Genomic DNA, 23,870 nt, shown 5'->3' with positions numbered 1-23,870 from the left:
CAAGACTTATTAACTATTTCCAACAATATGGTTATTAAAAGATGTATTTATTTCAAAGGCAGACTTACAGAGGGAGAGACAGAGACAAAAAAGAAAGAGATTAAAAAAAGCCAGAGAGAGAGAGAGAGAAAGAGGTCTTCCATCTGTAGAAATTTGCTCCCCAAATGGCCACAACTGCCAAAATTAAGCCAGGCAGAAGCCAAGAGCCAAGAGCTCCCTCCACATCTCCCATGTGGGTGGCAGGGTCCAAGCATTTGAGTCATCTGCTGTTTTCCCAAGCCATTAGCAAGGAGCTAGATTAGAAGTGGAGAAGCTGGGACTTAAACCAGCCCCCACATGAGATGCTAGAATCACAGGCAGTGGCTTTGCCTATTCTGCCATAGAAACCCATTATTAACAATATTTTAAGAAAATCATGGTTTTACACAGGGGACTAAATTTTAGTTTTATGTTAGTGTACTTTTCATACCAAAGCTTGAGTTTTAGAAACACAGAAATCATTTTTATTTAATCTTACTCACCCCAATCTCTCAAAGGATTTCATTTTTATAAGCTATTAATATATTTTACTTATTTATAAGATAATTATTATTATCATTAGTTAAAATATATCCTATAACTTTACTTATCAAAACATATTTTTATGTTTATATTTTAAAAATATTTTTAGAACTAATAACCTAATTTTCTTTTATATTTTATATTTTTCTAATTATTTAGAAATATCCCTTTAAAATATCTAAGAGCAAAACATTTTTAACAAATGTACATATAGCTTTTCGTTCTATTTTATATATTTTTCTTCTTCCTTTTAAATTTGTTGGTTCTTTGAGATTTTTAGATTTTTTTTACTTTTTTCTTTTTAATGTTTATTTTTACATATAGAATTGTTGCCCTTAGTTACCTTGAAGTAGTCTTGAATTGCTTATCACTTAAGAATAGTTTTAATTAAATTTTTAAAATGTATAAAAGGGAAAAAATTTCATATATTTCTTATGTACAATTTGAAGAAAATAATATTTCCTATCTATCCTCATAACCTCCCTTGCTCCCACCCTCACTCCTCATTCCTTATTTGTTTTTGAGTTTCTGCAATGACATACCTCCAATTTACTTTATAAGCACAAGCTTAACCTTGCACTAAATAAAGAATTCAACAGGGGCCGGCGCTGTGGCACAGTAGGTTAATCCTCCACCTGTGGTGCCAGTGTACCTTGTGGGCACTGGTTCTAGTCCCAGCTGTCCTTCTTCCAGTCTGGCTCTCAGCTACAGCCTGGGAAAGCAGTAGAAGATGGCCCAAGTCCTTGGGCCCCTACACCCATGTGGGAGACCAGGAAGAAGTGCCTGGCTCCTGGCTTCGGATGGCTGCAGCTCTGGCAATTTGGGGAGTGAACCAATGAAAGGAAGACATTTCTCTCTGTCTCTCCCTCTCACTGTCTGTAACTCTAACTCTCAAATAAAATCTTTAAAAAAAGAAATTCAACAAGTAGTTAGTAGAAAAACCACTGTTCCTCAGGAGTATACATAAGTACTATAAATTATAAACAATCATCAACTTTACAAATGTAAATTTCATTAATATATATTACGTTTTAGGGTGCTGTTATATTAACACAAATTAGGGAAAACATGATATTTGGCATATTTCACTGAGCGTCTCCAAATGAATCCATTTTTATTGTAAAATCAGGATTTCACTCTTTTTTATGGCTGAGTAGTATTTCATCATGTATATATACCAGAATTTCTTTACTCCAAGCTGATGGATATTTGGATTGACTTCATATCTTAACTACTGTGAATTGAGCTGCTGTAAACATGGGGCTTCAGATAATCCATTTAAATGCTGTATATCAACAATTTATACAAGCATACTTGTTAACAATCAAAATATACTGTTTTTACAGAATTTACAAAACCAAAAGTCATTAAATTGATATAAAAATATTTATCACATTTACATTCATCTAACATATTTAATAAAATTTTTGACATTAGTTATGAAAGCTGAAATATCAGGCAAGCATAGTCTAGTTAAACTTGTATCCTTGAAGCATAGAACACCATTATACTTTGACACAATCTTGGTTACATTTGTTTTTATGATCTTATATATCTAACAGATATCAATATGATCCAGTAAGCACATGTACAAACATATGTTAACAAACACAAGACATCTTTATTTTACCAACACACTTTAGCTATTCATCAAAGATTTTTAGAAGTCCCATGTACTAAAAGACATATAGCTTAATTTAATAGTTTTAATTTATGTATTGAATATCTGTAAACCAATTAAAACACAGCTCTGAAGGGAATTTTTATAAGTAGACACAAAATAAAACATGTATACAGTTTAACACATGTATAACACATATCACCAGAAAAAAATCAAGCAGTTTTGTATCAGCTATAAACTTTACTTTCATTTTAATAATATTAATTAATTAGTATTATTTCTTGCTCTTAGTTTAATTAAACACAACTTTTAGTGAAAATATAAGAAGTATTAAATTATCACATCAACAATTCACCTGGAACTTGAAGGAGAAAAATGTAACTTGAACATTTAAGTCACAAAACTCTAATTGCAGCAAAGGTGTTGAATATTTTCCCCTGCAATGAAAACTTCACCTAAATTTCCGAGCCTTTCATTGACACTCTAATAAAGAGATGTGTTCTATGGCATTATTCTTATGATTCTTGTTCCCCACTGGCATTTCCACCAGGGGCTTCTGTGGGAAGCTCCAACTGGCTTTAAGAGAACAAGAGGAGTCATGAACCTCATTCTGTGGAATCTAATACATACATAAGGCCATGAAGTATTTCCAATTTTGTTCTCAGTCATAGAATAATAATTATAGGCTGCCCTAATCAGCTGGGATAGGGCTCGGAAGGCTTTTGGATGGAATTTGGATTGCCCATATTTTACCAAAGATTAATTATCACAAAGTGCACTCACCCAAACCAAATCCTCCTTGCTGAGGGACTGAAATTAAAGTCTTAGATTCTTATCTCATACCAACCAGAACTGGAACAAATAACTGAAGTGAGGTCCAACTGGCAGGAAGCCCACACAAAAGGCACATAAATAGGATTCCCAGTGACACTGTATTCAATTTACCCAGTCTTGGAGCCTTGGGACTTCCAAAAGTTCCAGTTTCTTGTACCAATAAATGGTTACAGGCAGCTTATGTCACAGTTAGAACAAAAGGAAAGGCACCCCCGAAAATGAACTGAGCAGCTTCTGGGGTATCTTTGAAATCCCAGCCATAGCATCAGCTCACTAAGAGCAGCCTGGAGGACACAAGCAGTGCTGACCTTCCCCAGTAACATGTGAGGACCAGACCACCACACCTGGCTGTCATCTGTTACCAATCAAAATAAGGCCCTGTTCACCCTTGAACAGTCAGTTCACCAGAGATGATAGTTGGTGCCAGAAGACAACTTTATTTAAGAAGCCAACATTCTTGGAGTAAAGGCAGAACTCCTTGAACCCAAATACATTCTTTCCAAAGAATGCTGGTTCTCAAAGAAACATGGTTCCTTTCACTGATGGTCATCTCTGGTGAACTATCTGGTTAGTGGTGGTCAGCATGGATGTATTTTTTTATTTTGAAATTATTTAATCACTTTTAATGTGTGCTAACACGTGAACTTGCGGTTTTGTAACAGAATCACAAATTCCTTCTTTTTTTGCAGATCTTAATCTGATCCTGCCACTAGGTAATTTGCTTCCTTCCAGCAATAACAGTGTTGACCAGGTCCTAGGTCCATTGATTCATAGCATTGCCAACAAACCTCAACACCATGGCCTTCTTCTTTGCAAGTGGCCACCAGATTGTGTGTCTGTTCTCCCGGGACTGGATGGCTTCACGGCCGAACTACACCAAATTTTCAAAGAACCAATTCCAATTCCTCCCAAACCACTCAAAAACAACTGAAAGGGAGGGAATGGGAATCCTCCCAAACTCCCACCACGAGGCCAGCATCACCCCAATTTCAAAACCAGAAAAAGAAAAAAAACAAAGAAAAAAAAGACCTCTTTGATCCCAAATACACTCTTTCCCAAGAATGATGGCTTCTTAAGGAAACATGGCTCCTTTCACATATTCTCATCTCTGATGAACTGTCTAATGGTGGGCAGCATGACCTACTTTTGACCCCTAAAAAACACCCTGGCACTCTGATAAGAAATGTGGACATCCAAACTATTCACTTAACCGTTAGCCCAAATGTCCACTCCTCCTCTTAGTACGTTTTAGTTAGCTTTTATTGTTTTCCCTTTGTACTATCATACCATCTGAAATAATTTTTTCAATTAGCATAAATATGAATCATTTCCTTGCCCGAGAAAGAGAGATCATTTAATTCAAACAATAAGAACAACAAAAAAGGCTTATTTGAGGATTGGGACTTTAGTGACTTGTGTGGGAATCGAAACATTTGGTTTGGAAAGCAGAGGCAGGCAGCTGACACACCTTCACTTGAACTGACTTACCACTTACTGAGATAAACTGATGCAATGATTGGTGGCCCCTTAAATTACATGGATTATAACACAGGAAAATTCACAATAGAGATTTGTTCATAGTAAGGAAAACAAAAAAGAAACAAAAGAGCACCTGGGACTGGCCTTTCGGTGGGCTTTTCTCACTTCAGCACTGGCAGAGCAGATGACTGAGCCATGATCCATGGAGCAGCAGCCGGCCTGGGATTGAGAGCGCCAACCCAGCATCCCGTGCTAAGCCCCAAAGCAGGTAATGTCTCTCTGGGACCATGACGGGGTTGGCGGCAAAGGGCGGGTCAGCTCGGACTGCAGCCAATCGTGGCGGAGAGACAAATTTCGGCACTGTGATGCCCAGGAGGGGAGGAGCAGAGCGCCAGGCCTAGAGGAGTGCGCATGGGCACAGAGTGGGATTAATGGCCCCGGGTTAAAGCACATGCGCCTCACTCTTTTCATGGGCGTGGTGGGGCTGCCAGGACTGGCGTCTCACTTGGATCGAGGCCTGGCACTATTTCTCTCTTTGGCTTCCAACGTACTGTGATCAAGCAAATCTATCTTCGGCAATACCATGTAATCACTGCTGTCCATTGTCCACCGCCTGGACAGACAGAATTGTTCCGATGTGAGCACAGCAAAACAGCTCAGATGTTCAGATTGTAGCCGGCAGTTTTGTGTGAGAGCATCAAGTAATTAAATTTAAATAAATATACCACTAGAGGAAAATGACGACTGTTACTTCTGATATTTCCCTTTCTACTTTAGGTCCTGTGGCTATTATTTTATCCTTTGGGTGACTACAGGCTTCAGTGTAAACGGTCCATTCGTGATCTTGACTGAGCTGCCAATCATTGGCCTCTTCTCTCCCTCAAGAACATTTCTCTGCCCTCAACGTGAGTCATCGGCGGTTGTACTTTGGGACCCATCACCTGGAACATTCACAGTTCTGAGGCCATTTAACTGAAACCTGTTAAGCCTCTGATTTTCCTTCCTTGTTTGCCCATTATGTTCTGAGACCTTGTCAAGATTTTCAGTCTGGATTTTCTTGTCCCTGCTACCTGCCTCACCTATCTCCAAACCAGCCCTGCATTGCCTTTTGTATCCACTTGGCAAATTTCACAAATTTCCATTGACCTAGGCTCTTGGATATTCTGTCTTCCCTATCTGGCAAAATTCTCATTGTAGAACAAAATGTCTACCTAATGTTGCTGGAGAATATGCAGGAATATAAACCTGAAAGAGAAGTAGAAACAGACAAAGGAAAGCTTTTCAGGTTTCTGGCTTGATGTAGTCATAACTCATGATGAACAAGTTCTGCAGATTATCATTAGAAATCAGTATAAATACCCACATGTTCAGTATATATGAGGTAAGAAGGTACGTCAGAAAGATTTTGGGAATATAAAATTAAAAAGTAAATTAATTTCGGTAAAAAAAAAAAGGTTGAAATCCATGTCTGTGGATGGTTTTCAAAAAGTTCATAGAAAGTGTGTATTAGGCAAAACTATACATGGATTTCAATTTTTTACGGTAAAATCAATGTTTTAATTAGCATTATGTGGGGCTGGTGCTGTGGCTCACTTGGTTAATCCTCCACCTGCAGAGCCAGCATCCCATATGGCCACTGGGTTCTAATCCCAATTGCTCCTCTTCCAGTCCAGTTCTCTGCTGTGGCCTGGGAAGGCAGTGGAGGATGGCCAAAGTGCTTGGGCCCCTGCACCTGCATGGGAGACCAGGAGGAGGTGCCTGGCTCCTGGCTTTGGATCGGCACAGTGCCGGCTGTAGAGGCCATTTGGGGAGTGAACCAACGGAAGGAAGACTTTCTCTCTTTCTCTCTCCCTCATTGTCTATAACTCTGCCTGCCAAATAAATAAAAAGTTTTTTTAAAAATAAGCATTTTGTGATGTTAATCAAGCAACACTATACATAATAAAATAATTATTTAATAAGCAATTTAACTCATTTTTTGTTTTTATTTATTTATTTGAAAAAGGAAATCAGATCCATTCTTTGGTTCAGGTGACAAATGTTTACAACTCCCAGAGCTCAACCAGGCCAAAGCCAGGGGCCAGTAACTCCATATGGGCCTCCTATATGGATGGCAGGAACTCAAGTATTTGGGCCTTCATCTCTGCTGCCTTGGTACAGGGTGTGCATTAGTAAGAAGGATTGGACTCAATCCCAGGCACTCTGACATGGGATGTAGTTTTCCTAAGAGGCTGCTTAGCCTCTTGCACCACAATATTCACCCCTAAATTACATTAACCCAGACTTTTTGAAGTACCCTTTTACTACATCAGAAGGGACCATTATAAAAATATTCTACTGGACTGACATAAGATACAGTAGAAAAATTAATTGCTTTAATTTATTGTCGACATTTCAGGATTGTAGATTGACATTTCTTTCTCAGTGTAAAATTGGACTAAGTAATTTCTTAGGCTGCTCTCACTGTATAATTATTAGTGCTGGAACTTCTTCACATTAGAATATCTACCTAGTGAGTGAAAGGAATTACAGAATGTATGATTCGAATTTTGGTGTCTGAAGACATTTGCAACTCCATTTCATATTGTGCAGAATATTTCAAGTTAGCCCTTTTTATTCAGACTCTTATAAGTTAAGTAAAATATGCTAACCAAGAAGAGTTTTTCTCAGAATAATATGATACAATTCTTTAAAGCTTTTACCCTTTTTCCAGGCTTGACATTATTGGACTTTCAACAGATTCACAGGCTGATAAACTGGGAATTAAATAGGGAGAAGAAAGCAATAAATACATGCAATTTCTAGGAAGACAAATTATTCTTAAATGTGTTTGGTAGATTCAGTTCTTGTATTGATGATGATTAAGTAAAAGAGAGTCAGTTCAACTCTAGCTTGTACACTTTTGATCGAGCTCCTTTCTAATGCACCTGAACAAGCAATAGGAGATGATCCACATACTCAGATCCTTGTTAGCCACTTGGGAGATGAGGATGGGCCTAAGCTCCTGACTTAGGCCTGACCCATCCCCAGTTCTTGTGGTCATTTGGGGATAAAAGAACCTTTTTCTATATCCCTCCCTCTGTCTGTGTATCTCTGCCTTTCAAATAATTACATAAATCTTTAAAAATAAATGGAGGGAAGCAGAAGCAGGCATTTGGCCTAGTGGTTAAAATATCTCTGTCCCACATGAGACTACTCTATTCATATTCAACAAGTTCTAGCTCTCATTTCCAAATTACTGCTAATGAAGAACTCAAGGTGGGGGTGAAGGTAGGCACAACTGATGACTCAAGTAATGGGCTTCCTGCCCCCAGAATTGGAGACTTAGATTGAATTCTGTGGTCTTGTCTTTGACCTGGTCAAATCTTGGCCATTGCTAATAGGTTGGGTTATGAACCAATGGGTGAGCTCTTTCTCTCTTTCTCTCTCATCAACTTTCTGTCTTTGTCTCTGCCTGCCTAGAATTTTTTTTAAATAAGAGAAGCAAATGGAAACATTGTGGCACTTCTCTACATAATGCATGGTTCTCAGGGTGAGAATCTCCCAGTAAAAGTACCAAAGAAGACCAAAGTAAACAACAGGGATATTTATTGAAAATGACACAGCAAATTCGTTACTTATCAACAATCACTTTGAATGTAAATGTCACCTCTCCAGTTAAAAGACACAGACTGAGGGGAGGAGGCAAGATGGCGGAATAGGAAGGGAGCACACTGATAGTCCGGGGAGAGACAGTTTAATAAAAGTGGAGATACTGCAGGTTCAAGGAAGAGTAGGGGAGGAAACAGCAGAAGAAACTCTTCCGGAACGCGTGATTCACAGCGGACCTGCGTGGAGAGCGTGGGAGCCCACAATTCAGGACACCAGCGGCAGACTCAACACACCAGCGCTGGAACGCGAGGTGAGCTGAACCTCAATAGCCCGAGACACCTGCAGGCAAGCAGAGAGAGGAGACTAGAGGGAATGACCCCCCGGGGGGGGGGGAGTTCACCAGGCTAACTGGAAGAGAGAGAGAGAGAAAAAAAAAAGGTGACTGGTAAGGACACGGGTTTCTCTCTCTCCGCTCACCTCTCAAGGGCGAGCAAGACAAAGAGCAGGCGCCATCTTGGACATACGTCATAAGCAGAGCGACCTCAGGTCTGCACCAGCCCTGAGCCAAGCAGAAAAACCTGACTCTGGGTGGGGCAAATTAACAGGAGATTAGGACCTAGTAAATTTGTGGTGCTACTGAACTGAGACTGTGAAAAAAGAGACGGTGGGGGAGAGAACTCACGGAATTCATGTGAGCACTCTCCAGAGACGCTACAATTCCGTAACTTTGGCAACCTAGTGGGAGACTGAAGGAGAATTTGAGCCCACTCTGAGGGCAGAACAGATTCCCTGTGTGGTCCTTGGGAAAGAGCTTCTGATCTCTGGCTCCTGTTAACGGACTTAAAGGGAGACTTAGACCCCAATACAATAGTACTGGGGGACTTCAATACTCCACTCTCAGAAATAGACAGATCAATAGGACAGAAGATCAACAAGGATACAGTAGATTTAAATGACACTATAGCCCAAATGGATCTAACAGATATATACAGAACTTTCAATCCTACAGCTAAAGATTTTACATTCTTCTCAGCAGTACATGGAACCTTCTCTAGGATTGACCACATACTAGGCCATAAAGCAAGTCTCAGCAAATTTAAAAGAATTAGAATCATACCATGCAGCTTCTCAGACCATAAAGGAATGAAGTTGGAAATTAGCAACTCAGGAATCCCTAGAGCATACGCAAACACATGGAGTTTGAACAACATGCTCCCGAATGAACAATGGGTCATAGAAGAAATCAAAAGAGAAATCAAAAACTTTCTGGAAGTAAATGAGGATAACAGCACAACATACCAAAACTTATGGGACGCAGCAAAAGCAGTGTTACGAGGAAAGTTTATTTCAATAGGTGCCTACATCAAGAAATTGGAAAGGCACCAAATAGATGAGCTTTCAATTCACCTCAAGGATCTAGAAAACCTACAGCAAACCAGACCCAAATCTAGTAGGAGAAGAGAAATAATTAAAATCAGAGAAGAAATCAACAGGATTGAATCAAGAAAAACATTCCAAAAAATCAGCCAAACGAGGAGCTGGTTTTTTGAAAAAATAAACAAAATTGACACCCCATTGGCCCAACTAACTAAAAAAAGAAGAGAAAAGACCCAAATCAATAAAATCAGAGATGAACAAGGAAATGTAACAACAGACACCACAGAAATAAAAAGAATCATAGGAAATTACTACAAGGACTTGTATGCCAGCAAACAGGGAAACCTATCAGAAATGGATAGATTCCTGGACACATGCAACCTACCTAAATTGAACCAGGAAGACATCAAAAACCTAAACAGACCCATAACTGAGACAGAAATTGAAACAGTAATAAAGGCCCTCCCAACAAAGAAAAGCCCAGGACCAGATGGATTCACTGCTGAATTCTACCAGACATTTAAAGAAGAACTAACTCCAATTCTTCTCAAACTATTCAGAACAATTGAAGAAGAGGGAATCCTCCCAAATTCTTTCTATGAAGCCAGCATCACCTTAATTCCTAAGCCGGAAAAAGATGCAGCACTGAAAGAGAATTACAGACCAATATCCCTGATGAACATAGATGCAAAAATCCTCAATAAAATTCTCGCCAATAGAATGCAACAACACATCAGAAAGATCATCCACCCAGACCAAGTGGGATTTATCCCTGGTATGCAGGGATGGTTTAATGTGCGCAAAACAATCAATGTGATTCACCACATTAACAGACTGCAGAAGAAAAACCATATGATTATCTCAATAGATGCCGAGAAAGCATTTGATAAAATACAACACCCGTTCATGATGAAAACTCTAAGCAAACTGGGTTTGGAAGGAACATTCCTCAATACAATCAAAGCAATCTATGAAAAACCCACAGCCAACATCCTATTGAATGCGGAAAAGTTGGAAGCATTTCCACTGAGATCTGGTACCAGACAGGGGTGTCCACTCTCACCACTGCTATTCAATATAGTTCTGGAGGTTCTAGCCAGAGCTATTAGGCAAGAAAAAGAAATTAAAGGGATACAAATTGGGAAGGAAGAACTCAAACTATCCCTCTTTGCAGATGACATGATTCTTTATTTAGGGGACCCAAAGAACTCTACTAAGAGACTATTGGAACTCATAGAAGAGTTTGGCAAAGTAGCAGGGTATAAAATCAATGCACAAAAATCAACAGCCTTTGTATACACAGACAATGCCATGGCTGAGGAAGAACTTCTAAGATCAATCCTATTCACAATAGCTACAAAAACAATCAAATACCTTGGAATAAACTTAACCAAGGACGTTAAAGATCTCTATGATGAAAATTACAAAACCTTACAGAAAGAAATAGAAGAGGATACCAAGAAATGGAAAAATCTTCCATGCTCATGGATTGGAAGAATCAATATCATCAAAATGTCCATTCTCCCAAAAGCAATTTATAGATTCAATGCAATACCAATTAAGATACCGAAGACCTTCTCAGATCTGGAAAAAATGGTGCTGAAATTCATATGGAGGCACAAGAGACCTCGAATAGCTAAAGCAATCTTGTACAACAAAAACAAAGCCGGAGGCATCACAATACCAGATTTCAGGACATACTACAGGGCAGTTGTAATCAAAACAGCATGGTACTGGTACAGAAACAGATGGATAGATCAATGGAACAGAATTGAAACACCAGAAATCAACCCAAACATCTACAGCCAACTTATATTTGACCAAGGATCTAAAACTAATTCCTGGAGCAAGGACAGTCTATTCAATAAATGGTGCTGGGAAAATTGGATTTCCACGTGCAGAATCGTGAAGCAAGACCCCTACCTTACACCTTACACAAAAATCCACTCAACATGCATTAAAGACCTAAATCTACGACCTGACACCATCAAGTTATTAGAGAACATTGGAGAAACCCTTCAAGATATTGGCACAGGCAAAGAATTTCTGGAAAAGACCCGGGAGGCACAGGCAGTCAAAGCCAAAATCAACTATTGGGATTGCATCAAATTGAGAAGTTTCTGTACTGCAAAAGAAACAGTCAGGAGAGTGAAGAGACAACCGACAGAATGGGAAAAAATATTTGCAAACTATGCAACAGAAAAGGGTTAATAACCAGAATCTACAAAGAGATCAAGAAACTCCACAAAAACAAAACCAACAGCCCACTTAAGAGATGGGCCAAGGACCTCAATAGACATTTTTCAAAAGAGGAAATCCAAATGGCCAACAGACACATGAAAAAATGTTCAAGATCACTAGCAATCAGGGAAATGCAAATCAAAACCACAATGAGGTTTCACCTCACCCCGGTTAGAATGGTTCACATACAGAAATCTACCAACAACAGATGCTGGCGAGGATGTGGGGAAAAAGGGACACTAACCCACTGTTGGTGGGAATGCAAACTGGTCAAGCCACTATGGAAGTCAGTCTGGAGGTTCCTCAGAAACCTGAAGATAACCCTACTGTTCGACCCAGCCATCCCACTCCTTGGAATTTACCCAAAGGAATTTAAATTGGCAAACAAAAAAGCCGTCTGCACTCTAATGATTATTGCAGCTCAATTCACAATAGCTAAGACCTGGAACCAACCTAAATGCCCATCAACGGTAGACTGGATAAAGAAATTATGGGATACGTACTCTTTAGAATACTATACCGCAGTAAGAAACAACGAAATCCAGTCATTTGCAACAAAATGGAGGAATCTGGAACACATCATGCTGAGTGAAGTAAGCCAGTCCCAAAGGGACAAATACCATATGTTCTCCCTGATCGGTGACAACTGACTGAACACCAAAAAGGAAACCTGTTGAAGTGAAATGGACACTATGAGAAACGGTGACTTGATCAGCATAGCCCTGACTGTTAATGAACAACTTAGTAGTTTTTTTTTGTCTGTTCTACTTAATATGACTGGTTTAATTCTGTAATTATCACACAGTTATTCTTAAGTGTTGAAATTTAACTGAAATGTGATCCCTGTTAAACATAAGAGTGGGAATAAGAGAGGGAAGAGATGTATAATTTGGGACATGCTCAAGCTGACTTGCCCCAAATGGTAGAGTTAGAAACATACCAGGGGATTCCAATTCAATCCCATCAAGGTGGCATGTACCAATGCCATCTCACTATTCCAAGTGATCAATTTCAGTTCACAGTTGATCATAATGAAAGGACTAAGAGTCAAAGGGAGCACATAAACAAGTCTAGTATCTGCTAACACTAAACGATAGAATAAATAAAGGGGAGAGTGATCCAACATGGGAAGTGAGATACTCAGCAGACTCATAGAATGGCGGATGTCCTAAATAGCACTCTGGCCTCAGAATCAGCCCTAAAGGCATTCGGATCTGGCTGAAAAGCCCATGAGAGTATTTCAGGCATGGAAAGCCAAGACACTCTGGCAAAAGATCTCTGTGAGTGAGATCCCAGTGGAAAGAACAGGTCTTCAAAGAAGGAGGTACCTTTCTCTGAAGGGAGGAGAGAACCTCCACTTTGACTATGACCTTGTCTTAACAAGATAAGAATTGGAGAACTCAGAGGGCTTCCATAGCCTTGGAAACTCATAACTGGTGCATAGGGAGATTACTGATGCCATAGACAGGAGTGTCAATTGGTAAAGTCAACAACAGGAGTCACTGTGCACTTACTCCTCATGTAGGATCTCTGTCCTTAATGTGCTGTGCATTGAGATTTAATGCTATAACGAGTACTCAAACAATATATTTCACTTTGTGTTTCTATGGGGGTGCAAACTGTTGAAATCTTTACTTAATGCATACTAAACTGATCCTCTGCAGAAAAAAAAAGAAATTATCAATTCCCAACTTGATTCTCACTGGGATTAAACATGACAATAGGTCTGATCTGATTTCATCATCATTTAAAAAAAATCATCTATTATTTTTCACTTTATGTTTCTGTGTGGGAGCAAACTGTTGAAATCCTTACTTAATGTATACTAAGCTGATCTTCTGTATATTAAGATAATCGAAAATAAATTTGATGTGAATGGAAGGGGAGAGGGAGTGGGAAAGGGGAGGGTTGTGGGTGGGAGGGACGGTATGGGGGGAAGCCATTGTAATCCATAAATCGTACTTTGGAAATTTATATTCATTAAATAAAAGTTAAAAAAAAGAAAAAAAAAGAAGTCTGGTAGTGTTATGCCTCTGGCTTTATTTTTATTGTATAGAATTGTTTTAGCTATGTGAGATCCCTTGTTCCTCCATATGAATTTTTCTAGGTCTGTGAAGAATGTCTTTGGTATTTTGATTAGTATAGCATTAAACCTGTAAATTGGTTTTAGAAGAATGGACATTTTGATGATATTACTTCTTCCAATCTATGAACATTATAGACTTCCCATTTTTTATGTCTTCTTATATTTCTTTCTTTAATATCTTGTAATTTTCATCATAGAGATCTTTGACATCTTTGGTTGAATTTATTCCATGTACTTGATTGTTTTGTGGCTATTGTGAATGACATTGATCTTAGAAGTTCTTTCTCAGCCATAGCATTGTCTGCGTATACAAATGCTGTGGATTTCTGTGCATTGATTTTGTATCCTACTACTTTACCAAACTCTCATATGAGTTCCAATAGTCTCTTAATGGAGTCTTTTGGGTCCTGTATATATAGAATCATGTCATCTGCAAATAGCGATAGTTTGACTTCCTCCTTTCCATTTGTATCTTTTTGATTTCTTTTTCTTGCCTGATGGCTCTGCCTAAAACTTCTAGGACTATATTGAATAGCAATGGTGAGAGTGGGTATCCCTGTCTGGTGCCAGCTTTCAATGGAAAAGCCTCTAACTTTTCCTCCATTGAATATAATGCTGGCCATGAGTTTGTCATATATTGCCTTAATTGTGTTGAAGAATGTTCCTTCTAAACCCAATTTGCTTACAGTTCTCATTATGAAATGGTGTTATATTTTGTCAAATGCTTTCTATGCATCTATTGAGATAATCATATGACTTTTTTGTTTCTCAATTTGTTAATGTAATGTATCATGTTGATTGATTTTTGAATGTTGAACCATCCCTGCATACCAGGGATAAACCCTACTTGGTCCAGGTGAATGATCTTTCTGATTTGTAGTTAGATTCGGTTGGCCAGGAATTTGTTGAGTATTTTTCCATCTATGTTCATCAGGGAGATAGGTCTATAGTTTTCTTTCTCTGTTGTGTATTTTCCGGGTTTAGGAAATAAAGTAAATTGGCTTCATAGAAATAATTTGGGAGGACTCCCTCCCTTTCAATTATTTTGAATAATTTGAGAAGAACTGAGATTAGTTATTCTTTAAATGTCTGGTAGAATTCAGTAGTGAAGATTTCTGGTCCCAGGCTCTTTTTTTTTTAGTAGTGCATTTATTATTGATTCAATTTCTCTCATGGTTATGGGTCTGTTTAGGTTTTCTATGTCTTTGTGGCTCAGTTTAGGTAGGTTGTATGTGTCCAGGAATCTATCCATTTCTTCTAGGTTTCCTACTTTGTTGGCATACAGCTCTTTGTAGTGGTTTCTGTTGATTATTTTTATTTTTGTTGTGTCTGTTATTACATTTCCATTACCATTTTTAATTTTACTGCTTTGAGTCTTCTCTCTCCAATTTTTTGGTTAGTTGGGCCAATCGTGTGTCAATTTTTTTTCCAAAAAACCAGCTCTTCATTTTGCTGATCTTTTGTATTTTTTTTGTCTCAATATTATTGATTTCTTCTCTAATCTTGATAATTTCTTTTCTTCTACTGGATTTGGGTTTGGTTTGCTGCTGTTTTTCTAGATCCTTGAGGTGCATAGAGAAATCATTTATTTGGTACCTTTCCAGTTTCTTGATGTAGGCACCAATTGCTATAAACTTTCCTCTTAGCACTGCTTTTGCTGTATCCCACAAATTTTGATAAGTGATTTTGTCATTTTCATTTGTTTCTGGGAATCTTTTGATTTCTCTTTTGGTTTCTTTTATGGCCCACTGTTCATTCAGAATCATGTTCATTCTCCATGTGTTTGCATATGATGAAGAGATTTTTGAGTTATTTCAAGCTTCATTGCATTGTGGTCTGAGAGGTTGCATGGCATAATTTCAATTTTTTTTGAATTTACTGAGGCTCTCTTTATGCTCTGCATGTGGTCAATCCTAGAGAAAGTTCTGTGCACTGGGGATAAATATGTGTACTCTGTGATTGTGGGTGGAATTCTCTGTAGATATTTACCAGGTCTATTTGGTCTATATTGTCAATTAGATCTGTTGTGTCCTTGTTGGTTTTCTGTCTGGTTGATCTGTCCATTGCTGAAAGTGGGCTATTGAAGTTCCCTGTTACTATTATATTTGAGTCTATATCTCCCTTTAAATCCCTTAAAATTTTTTTCAAATAGCCAGGCACCCTGTAATTAGGTGCATATACATTTATAATAGTAACACCTTTGTGTTGGACTGACCCTTTAATCATTACATAGTGTCCTTCTTTGTCTCTTTTAATAGTTTTTGTGTTAAAGTCTATTTTGTCTGAGATATTAGGATGGCCACACTGGCTCTTTTTTGTTTCTGTTAGCTTGGAATATCTTTTTCCGTCCTTTCACTTTCAGTCTGTATGCATCTTTGCTGGTAAAAAGTGATTCCTGAAGGCAACAGATAGATGGGTTTTCTTTTTTAATCCATTCAGCTAGTTTGTGTCTTTTGACTGTAGAGTTGAAACCATTTACATTCAGTGTGACTATTTTTCTAAATATTTTGACTCTAAGATAGCTCAGAACTCCTGTTTTAGCTACTTTAAAAGTTATCTTTGAATATAGTATTGAAGAAGAGAGATGATAGGATGCAAAGACAGTTGCAAAAAAATAATGCCAACATACAGCAAAATGTATTTTTAATGTGTGCACCATTGAGTCAGGAGTAGAATTCATTTATTTTAAAATTATAACCAAGCAGTGTCCCCTAAAACTTTCTATCAGTATAAAGGGAGTCATGCTTCTTTGGAAAATTATGTGATATTGAAATATTTATATAGGTAACATAAGGAAATAATGATTGTAAAAAGTAAAACAAAACTTGAAAAAAGATAGATACTGTTCTGAGCTGGCATATTACATCAAAAATATTTCAATGACTATTTTTTGACAACTTTCTATTGGCATGTTTGAACTATACTTCCTCACCAAAGCCATTTGAAATAAAATCCATTAGGCAAGTTACTCCACCTCTTTTAAATTGTGTAAAATACAGCGGCAATCTTTGCAACCTACAAGGATATACAACATGACCTCTGAATTCTCTCCCAGTAAGTGGTAATTCCTTGATAATAAAGATGTTTTCTTCAACAGAAGAACAGTTCTTTTACCTTAGCTTATGTGTAGAGAAACGGGCTTCCTCAAATTTTACAACCTTGTTCTGTATCTGGATCTGCAACAGGGGAACAAACTGGAGAGAGAACAGTTTTTGTGTATCAGAGTGTGTGCCACCATCACCCTGGAGTTATTGCATCCCCTTATTTGTCCTCACCTTTGTGATTCAGTACTTTTGGAGGAGCTAGTATCACCTATACAAGAAAAATTCACTGGTTCACTCTTCAAATGGCCCCAATGGCCAGAGCTGGGTCAGTCTGAATCCAGGATCCAGAAGCTTCTTCATGTTCTCCCATGTGAGTGCAGGTGTCCAAGTACTTGAATACCTTCCACTGCTTTCCCCAGCACATTGGCAGAGAGTTGCATTGGAAGTGGAGCAGCAAGAACTTGAACCAGAACCTATATGGGATTCTGCCAACACAGGCAGTGGCTTTACCCACAATGCCACTGAAAATGAGTTTTTAGGGATAGCTCAATCACCATCATTAACTCCACTTTTTCCACACACACACACACATGTGCACACACACACACATGTGCACGCACGCACGCGCGTGCGCACACACACATAAAATGTCTTGAACTATTTTAAATATCATTCTGGCCAATCTGTCCTCCCTGCCTCTTTCACACCTGCTATTAATTTCTTGTCTGACACATAATATCTCTGGCACTGGCTTGCCCATTATTTTCTAGCTTTCTAATATTGAAGTGCTTAAGAAGTTTTTAGTTGTCTAACGTAGCATTATCCTAATTTCAAGTGAACATAAAACCTAACATGTAATTCTTACCCCTTTCAATATCATCATGTGAAGTTTGAGAGAATTTAGTAACCTACAGGCATCAATACACTTTTGAGGGCTCCTTTTAATTATTTTCTCTATCTTTATATCTTAATTGCCCACTGATGGTGTCTTCGTGACTCCCTGAGAGAGGGCCTCTCTGATGGTTAGCATAGACTAGATACCATTGTTAAATACATCTTTTAAATGTAAATGGAAAATAACACATTTATTATCTCAGAATATTAACCTCATTTTATAATTATATTCTCATTTGTGTCACTATTTGGATTAACACTTCTGAGAACATGTTTGGGATCTAGTAAGTACTTAATAAGTGTTTTCTGGAAATGATATTCTTTTTTTTTTGACAGAGTTAGACAGTGAGAGAGAGAGACAGAGAGAAAGGTCTTCTTTCCATTTGTTCACCCCCTAAATGACTGCTATGGCCAGAGCTATGCCGATCTGAAGGCAGGAGCCAGGTGCTTCCTCCTGGTCTTCCATGTGCGCGCAGTGATAACCCAAGGCTCTTGATATGAGCTGCCTAGGATATGGAAGCATTTTGAATCCGCAAACTCCTTCACTATTTAGACAAGGCCATCAGTAAATTGAGAGTTCTCTCCTCCCCTCAGAGAAAAGTACTTCCTTCTTCGATGACCACTTCTTTCCACTGGGATCTCACCAACTGAGGTCTTCTACGTAGGACATTTTTCCCACACTGTCTTGGCTTTCCATGCCTGAAATGCTCTTTTATGCTTTTCAGCCAGACCACAGTGACTTAAGGGCTGATTCTAAGGTCAGAATGGTACTTAAAGCGATTGTCATTCTATGAGTCAGCTGTGTGGACTGTGTCCCATGTTGGAGCATTCACTCCTTTTAATTCAATTTATTATTTTTAGATATTTAATTTTATCAATATGATCACTTTAACACTTAAGATGGTATTTTACCACTCAGCTTCAGGGGATTTGGGTTCCATTGGTAAATTTTTAAACTGTATCCTTATAAGTAAATTCATATGGATATATGCAGAACTATACAGCTTTACAGTTGAAAATTTCATACACTTCATAATTACAACTTTAGGAACATGGTGATTCTTTCCACAGTACCCACCCTTCCACCCATTCTCCCACCCCTCTTCCTACACCCTCTTTTATTCCCACTCTTATTTTTTCCTGCGATTTATTTTCAATTGACTTTATACACATATGTTTAACTATTTGTTAAGCAAAGAGTTCAACAAATAGTATGAAAAAACAACTGTTCCTTAACAGTCAAGACAAGTCAAGAGTCAATTTCAGTTCTACAGATTGCCTTTTAGGTGCTCTATTTGTTATCACAAGTCAGGCAGAACATATAGTATTTGTCCCTTTGGGATCAGCTTATTTCACTAAGTATGATGGTATGATGTTTTCCTGATTCATCCTTTTTTTTGTGAATGACTGGGTTTCATTTTTACCATTATGTAGTATTCCATGCTGTACATATCCCATAATTTCTTTATCCACTCTTCAGTTGATGGGCTTTTAGGTTGATTACATGTCTTAGCTATTGTGAATTGACCTGCAATGAACATGGGGGTGCATATAGCTCTTTTTATTCCCTTATGTAAATTCCCAGGAGTGGGGGGCTGGGTCATATGGTAGGTCAGTATTCAGATTTCTGAAGGATCTCCATACTATGTTCCATAGTGGTTTTACCAGTTTACATTCCCATCAACAGTGGATTAGCGTATCTTTTCCCCCACATCCTCACCAGCATTTGTTGTTCATTGATTTCTATATGAAAGCCATTCTAACTGGGATGTGGTGAAACCTCATTGTTGTTTTTATTTGCTTTTATCAGATGGCTAGTGATCCTGAGCATTTTTTCATGTGTCTGTTGGCCATTTACATTTCCTGTGTTGAAAAATGTCCTTTGCCCCTTTCTTAACTGGATTGTTTGTTTTGTTGTTGTTGAGTTTCTTAATCTCTTTTTTTTCTTCATATATTCTTGTTATTAATCCTTTATCAGTTGTATAGTTTGCAAATAATTTCTTCCATTCTGTTGATTGCCGTATCATTTCCCTAGTGTTTCTTTGGCAGTAAAGAAGCTTCTCAATTTGGTGTAATCCAATTTCTGATTTTGGCTCTGATTGCTTGTGCCTCTTGGGTCATTTCTAAGAACTCTTTACCTGTGGCAATGTCTTGCAGAGTTTCTCCAATGTTCTCTAATTATTTGATGGTATTGGGTCATAGATTTACATTTTTAATCCATTTGTGTGGATTTTATGCACCATCTGTTTAAGAAATTGTTCTTGCTCCAGGAATTGGTTTTAGCTCCTTTGTCAAAGATAAGTTGGTTGTAGATGCTTGGATTGATTTCTGGTGTTTTTATTCTGTTCCATTGGTCTGTCCATCTGTTTTGGTACCAGTACCAGGGTGTTTTGATTATAATTGCCCTGTAGTATGTCATGAAATCTGGTATTGAGGTGCCTCTGGCTTTGTTTTTGTTGTATATGATTGGTTTAGCTATTCAGGGTCTCCTGTGCCTCCATATGAATTTCAGCATCATTTAAAAAAAACATTATTTATTTGACAGGTAGAGTTATAGACAGTGAGAGAGAGAGAGACAGAGAGAAAGGTCTTCCTTCCATTAGTTCACTCCCCAGATGGCTGCAATGGTCAGAGCTATGCTGAGCTGAAGCCAGGAGCCAGGTATTCCATTCCAGTCTCCCATGTGGGTGCAGGGGCCCAAGGACTTGGGCCATCTTCCACTGCTATTCCAGGCCACAGCAGAGAGCTGGACTGGAAGAGGAGCAAGTGGGACTAGAACCAGCACCCATATGAGATGCTGGCACCACAGGTGGAGGATTAACCTAGTGTACCATGGCCCTGGCCCCAGGATAATTTTTTCTGTATCTGAGAAGAATGTCTTTGGTATTTTAATTGGTATCACATTGAATCTGTAAATTGTTTTGGAAGTATGGACATTTTTATGAGATTGATTCTTTTAGTCTGCGAACATGGAAGTTTTTTTTTTTTGTATCTTGTTCCATTTCTTTCTTTAATGTTTTGTAATTCTCATCTTAGAGATCTTGGATATCCTTGGTTACATTTATTCCAAGGTACTTGATTTTTTTGTAGCTTTGTGAATGGGGTTGATCTTAGTTCTTTCTCAGCCATGGAATTATCTGTGTATACAAAGACCATTGATTTTTTTTGTGTATTGATTTTATATACTGCTACATTTGCAAGCTGTTCTATGAGTTCTAATAGTCTCTTAGTGGAGTCTTTTGGATCCCCTATACATAGAATCAATTTCATCTGCAAATAGGGATAGTTGGACTTCCTCCTTCCCAATCTGTATCCCTTTGATTTCTTTTTCTTGCCTAATGGCTCTGGCTAAAAGTCCCAGGAATATATTGACTAACAATGGTAAGAGTGTGCATCCTTGTCTGGTTCTGAATCTCTGTGGGAATGCTTTCAACTTTTCTCCATTCAATAGGATGCTGACTGTGAGTTTGTCATAGATTCCCTTGATTGTGTTGAGAAATGTTCCTTCTATAACCAATTTGCTTAGCGTTTTCATAATGAAAGTGTGTTGTATTTGTCATGTGCTTCCTCTGAATGTATTGAGATAATTATATGGTTTTTGTTCAATTTGTTAATGTGATGCATCAAATTGATTGATTTGCAAATGCTGAACCATTCCTGCATACCAGGGATAAAACCCACCTTGTCCAAGTGAATGATTTTTCTGATATGTTATTGGATTCGATTAGCTAGAATTTTGTTGAGGACTTTCACATCTGTGTTCATAAGGGGAATTGGTCTGTAGTTCTCTTTCTCTGTTGTATCATTTTCAGGTTTAGGAATTTAGATAATGGTGACTTTATAGAAAGAATTTGGGATTATTCTCTCCATTTCAGTTGTTTTCAATAGCTTGAGAATAATTGGATTTAATTATTCTTTAAATGTCTAGTAGAATTAAGCAGTGAAGATTTCTGATCCTGGGCTTTACTTTTTTGGAAGCGTCTTTACTTCTGATTCAATTTCCATCTTGGTTATGGGTCTGCATATATTTTCTGTATCTTCCTGGCTCAATAGAGATAGTTCACATGTGTCAAAGAATTTTTCCACTTCTAGGTTTCCTACTTTGTTGCATGCAGCTCTTTGTACTATTTTAGGATTATTTTTACTTCTGTGGTATCTGTTTTTACATTTCCATTTGTGTCTCTGATTTTATTGATTTGGGTCTTCTTTTTTTGGTTAGTTGGGCCAATGGTATGTCAATTTTTTTTTTTTTCAAAAAAACAGCTCTTCGTTTTGCTGATCTTTTGCATTTTTTGTTTCAATTTTGTTTCTTCTCTAATTTTAATTATTTCTTTTCTCCTTCTGGCTTTGGATCTGGTTTGTTTCAGTTTTTGTAGATCTTTGAGGTACACTGATAGATCATTTATTTGGTGCCCTGTAATTAGGTTCATATAAGTTAAAATAGTTACAGCTTCCTGTTGAATTGATCCTTTAATCATTACCAAGTGCCCTTCTGTTTTTGTGTTAAAATCTGTTTTTACTGATATTAGGATAGTTACACCAACTTTTTTTTTTGGTTTCAATTAGCATGCACTATCCTTTTTGTTCAGTCTGCATGCACTTTTGTTGGTAAAAAAAAGTATTTCTTATAGGCAGAAAATAGGTTGGTTTTCTTTTTTAATCCATTTTTAATCCATTCAATCAGTCTGTGTCTTTTTTTTTAACTTTTATTTAATGAATATAAATTTCCAAAGTACGGCTTATGGATTACAATGGCTTCCCCCCCATAACGTCCATCCCACCCGCAACCCTCCCCTTTCCCACTCCCTCTCCCCTTCCATTCAAATGAGGATTCATTTCCAATTCACTTTATATACAGAAGATCAGTTTAGCATACATTAAGTAAAGATTTCAACAGTTTGCTCCCACACAGAAACATAAAGTGAAAAATAATAGATGATTTTTTTTAAAATGATGAAATCAGATCAGACCTATTGTCATGTTTAATCCCAGTGAGAGTCAAGTTGGGAATTGATAATTTCTTCTTTTTTTATTTTTAAAGGAAGATCAGTTTAGTATACCTTAAGTAAAGATTTCAACAGTTTGCACCCCCATAGAAACACAAAGTGAAATATACTGTTTGAGTACTCGTTATAGCATTAAGCCTCAATGCACAGCACATTAAGGACAGAGATCCTACATGAGGAGTAAGTGCACAGTGACTCCTGTTGTTGACTTTACCAATTGACACTCCTGTTTATGGCATCAGTAATCTCCCTATGCTCCAGTCATGAGTTTCCAAGGCTATGGAAGCCGCTTGAGTTCACCGACTCTTATCTTGTTAAGACAAGGTCATAGTCAAAGTGGAGGTTCTCTCCTCCCTTCAGAGAAAGGTACCTCCTTCTTTGAAGACCTGTTCTTTCCACTGGGATCTCACTCACAGAGATCTTTTGCCAGAGTGTCTTGGCTTTCCATGCCTGAAATACTCTCATGGGCTTTTCAGCCAGATCCGAATGCCTTTAGGGCTGATTCTGAGGCCAGAGTGCTATTTAGGACATCTGCCATTCTATGAGTCTGCTGAGTATCTCACTTCCCATGTTGGATCACTCTCCCCTTTATTTATTCTATCGTTTAGTGTTAGCAGATACTAGACTTGTTTATGTGCTCCCTTTGACTCTTAGTCCTTTCATTATGATCAATTGTGAACTGAAATTGATCACTTGGAATAGTGAGATGGCATTGGTACATGCCACCTTGATGGGATTGAATTGGAATCCCCTGGTATGTTTCTAACTCTACCATTTGGGGCAAGTCAGCTTGAGCATGTCCCAAATTATACATCTCTTCCCTCTCTTATTCCCACTCTTATGTTTAACAGGGATCACATTTCAGTTAAATTTCAACACTTAAGAATAACTGTGTGATAATTACAGAATTAAACCAGTCATATTAAGTAGAACAGACAAAAAAAACTACTAAGAGGGATAATGTATTAAGTTGTTATTAACAGTCAGGGCTATGCTGATCAAGTCACCGTTTCTCATAGTGTCCATTTCACTTCAACAGGTTTCCTATTTGGTGTTCAGTCAGTTGTCACCGATCAGGGAGAACATATGGTATTTGTCCCTTTGGGACTGGCTTACTTCACTCAGCATGATGTGTT

At 38.0% G+C, this 23,870-nt stretch overlaps 1 long non-coding RNA gene across 1 annotated transcript; it reads right to left on the bottom strand.

Moving 5' to 3' along the window:
• Positions 1-4,628: 4,628 nt before the first annotated feature.
• LOC138845438 (uncharacterized) lies at positions 4,629-22,473 on the bottom strand. Its single transcript, XR_011382693.1, has 4 exons — positions 16,905-22,473; positions 12,208-12,374; positions 7,198-7,251; positions 4,629-5,740 (listed from the first exon to the last, which is right to left on the bottom strand). It is a non-coding gene; the product is annotated as an uncharacterized lncRNA (long non-coding RNA).
• Positions 22,474-23,870: the final 1,397 nt, after the last annotated feature.

The sequence above is a fragment of the Oryctolagus cuniculus genome, chromosome 15 (assembly GCF_964237555.1).
Source record: "Oryctolagus cuniculus chromosome 15, mOryCun1.1, whole genome shotgun sequence".
NCBI lineage: Eukaryota > Metazoa > Chordata > Mammalia > Lagomorpha > Leporidae > Oryctolagus > Oryctolagus cuniculus.
This window is presented reverse-complemented; position numbering and strand designations above follow the sequence as displayed.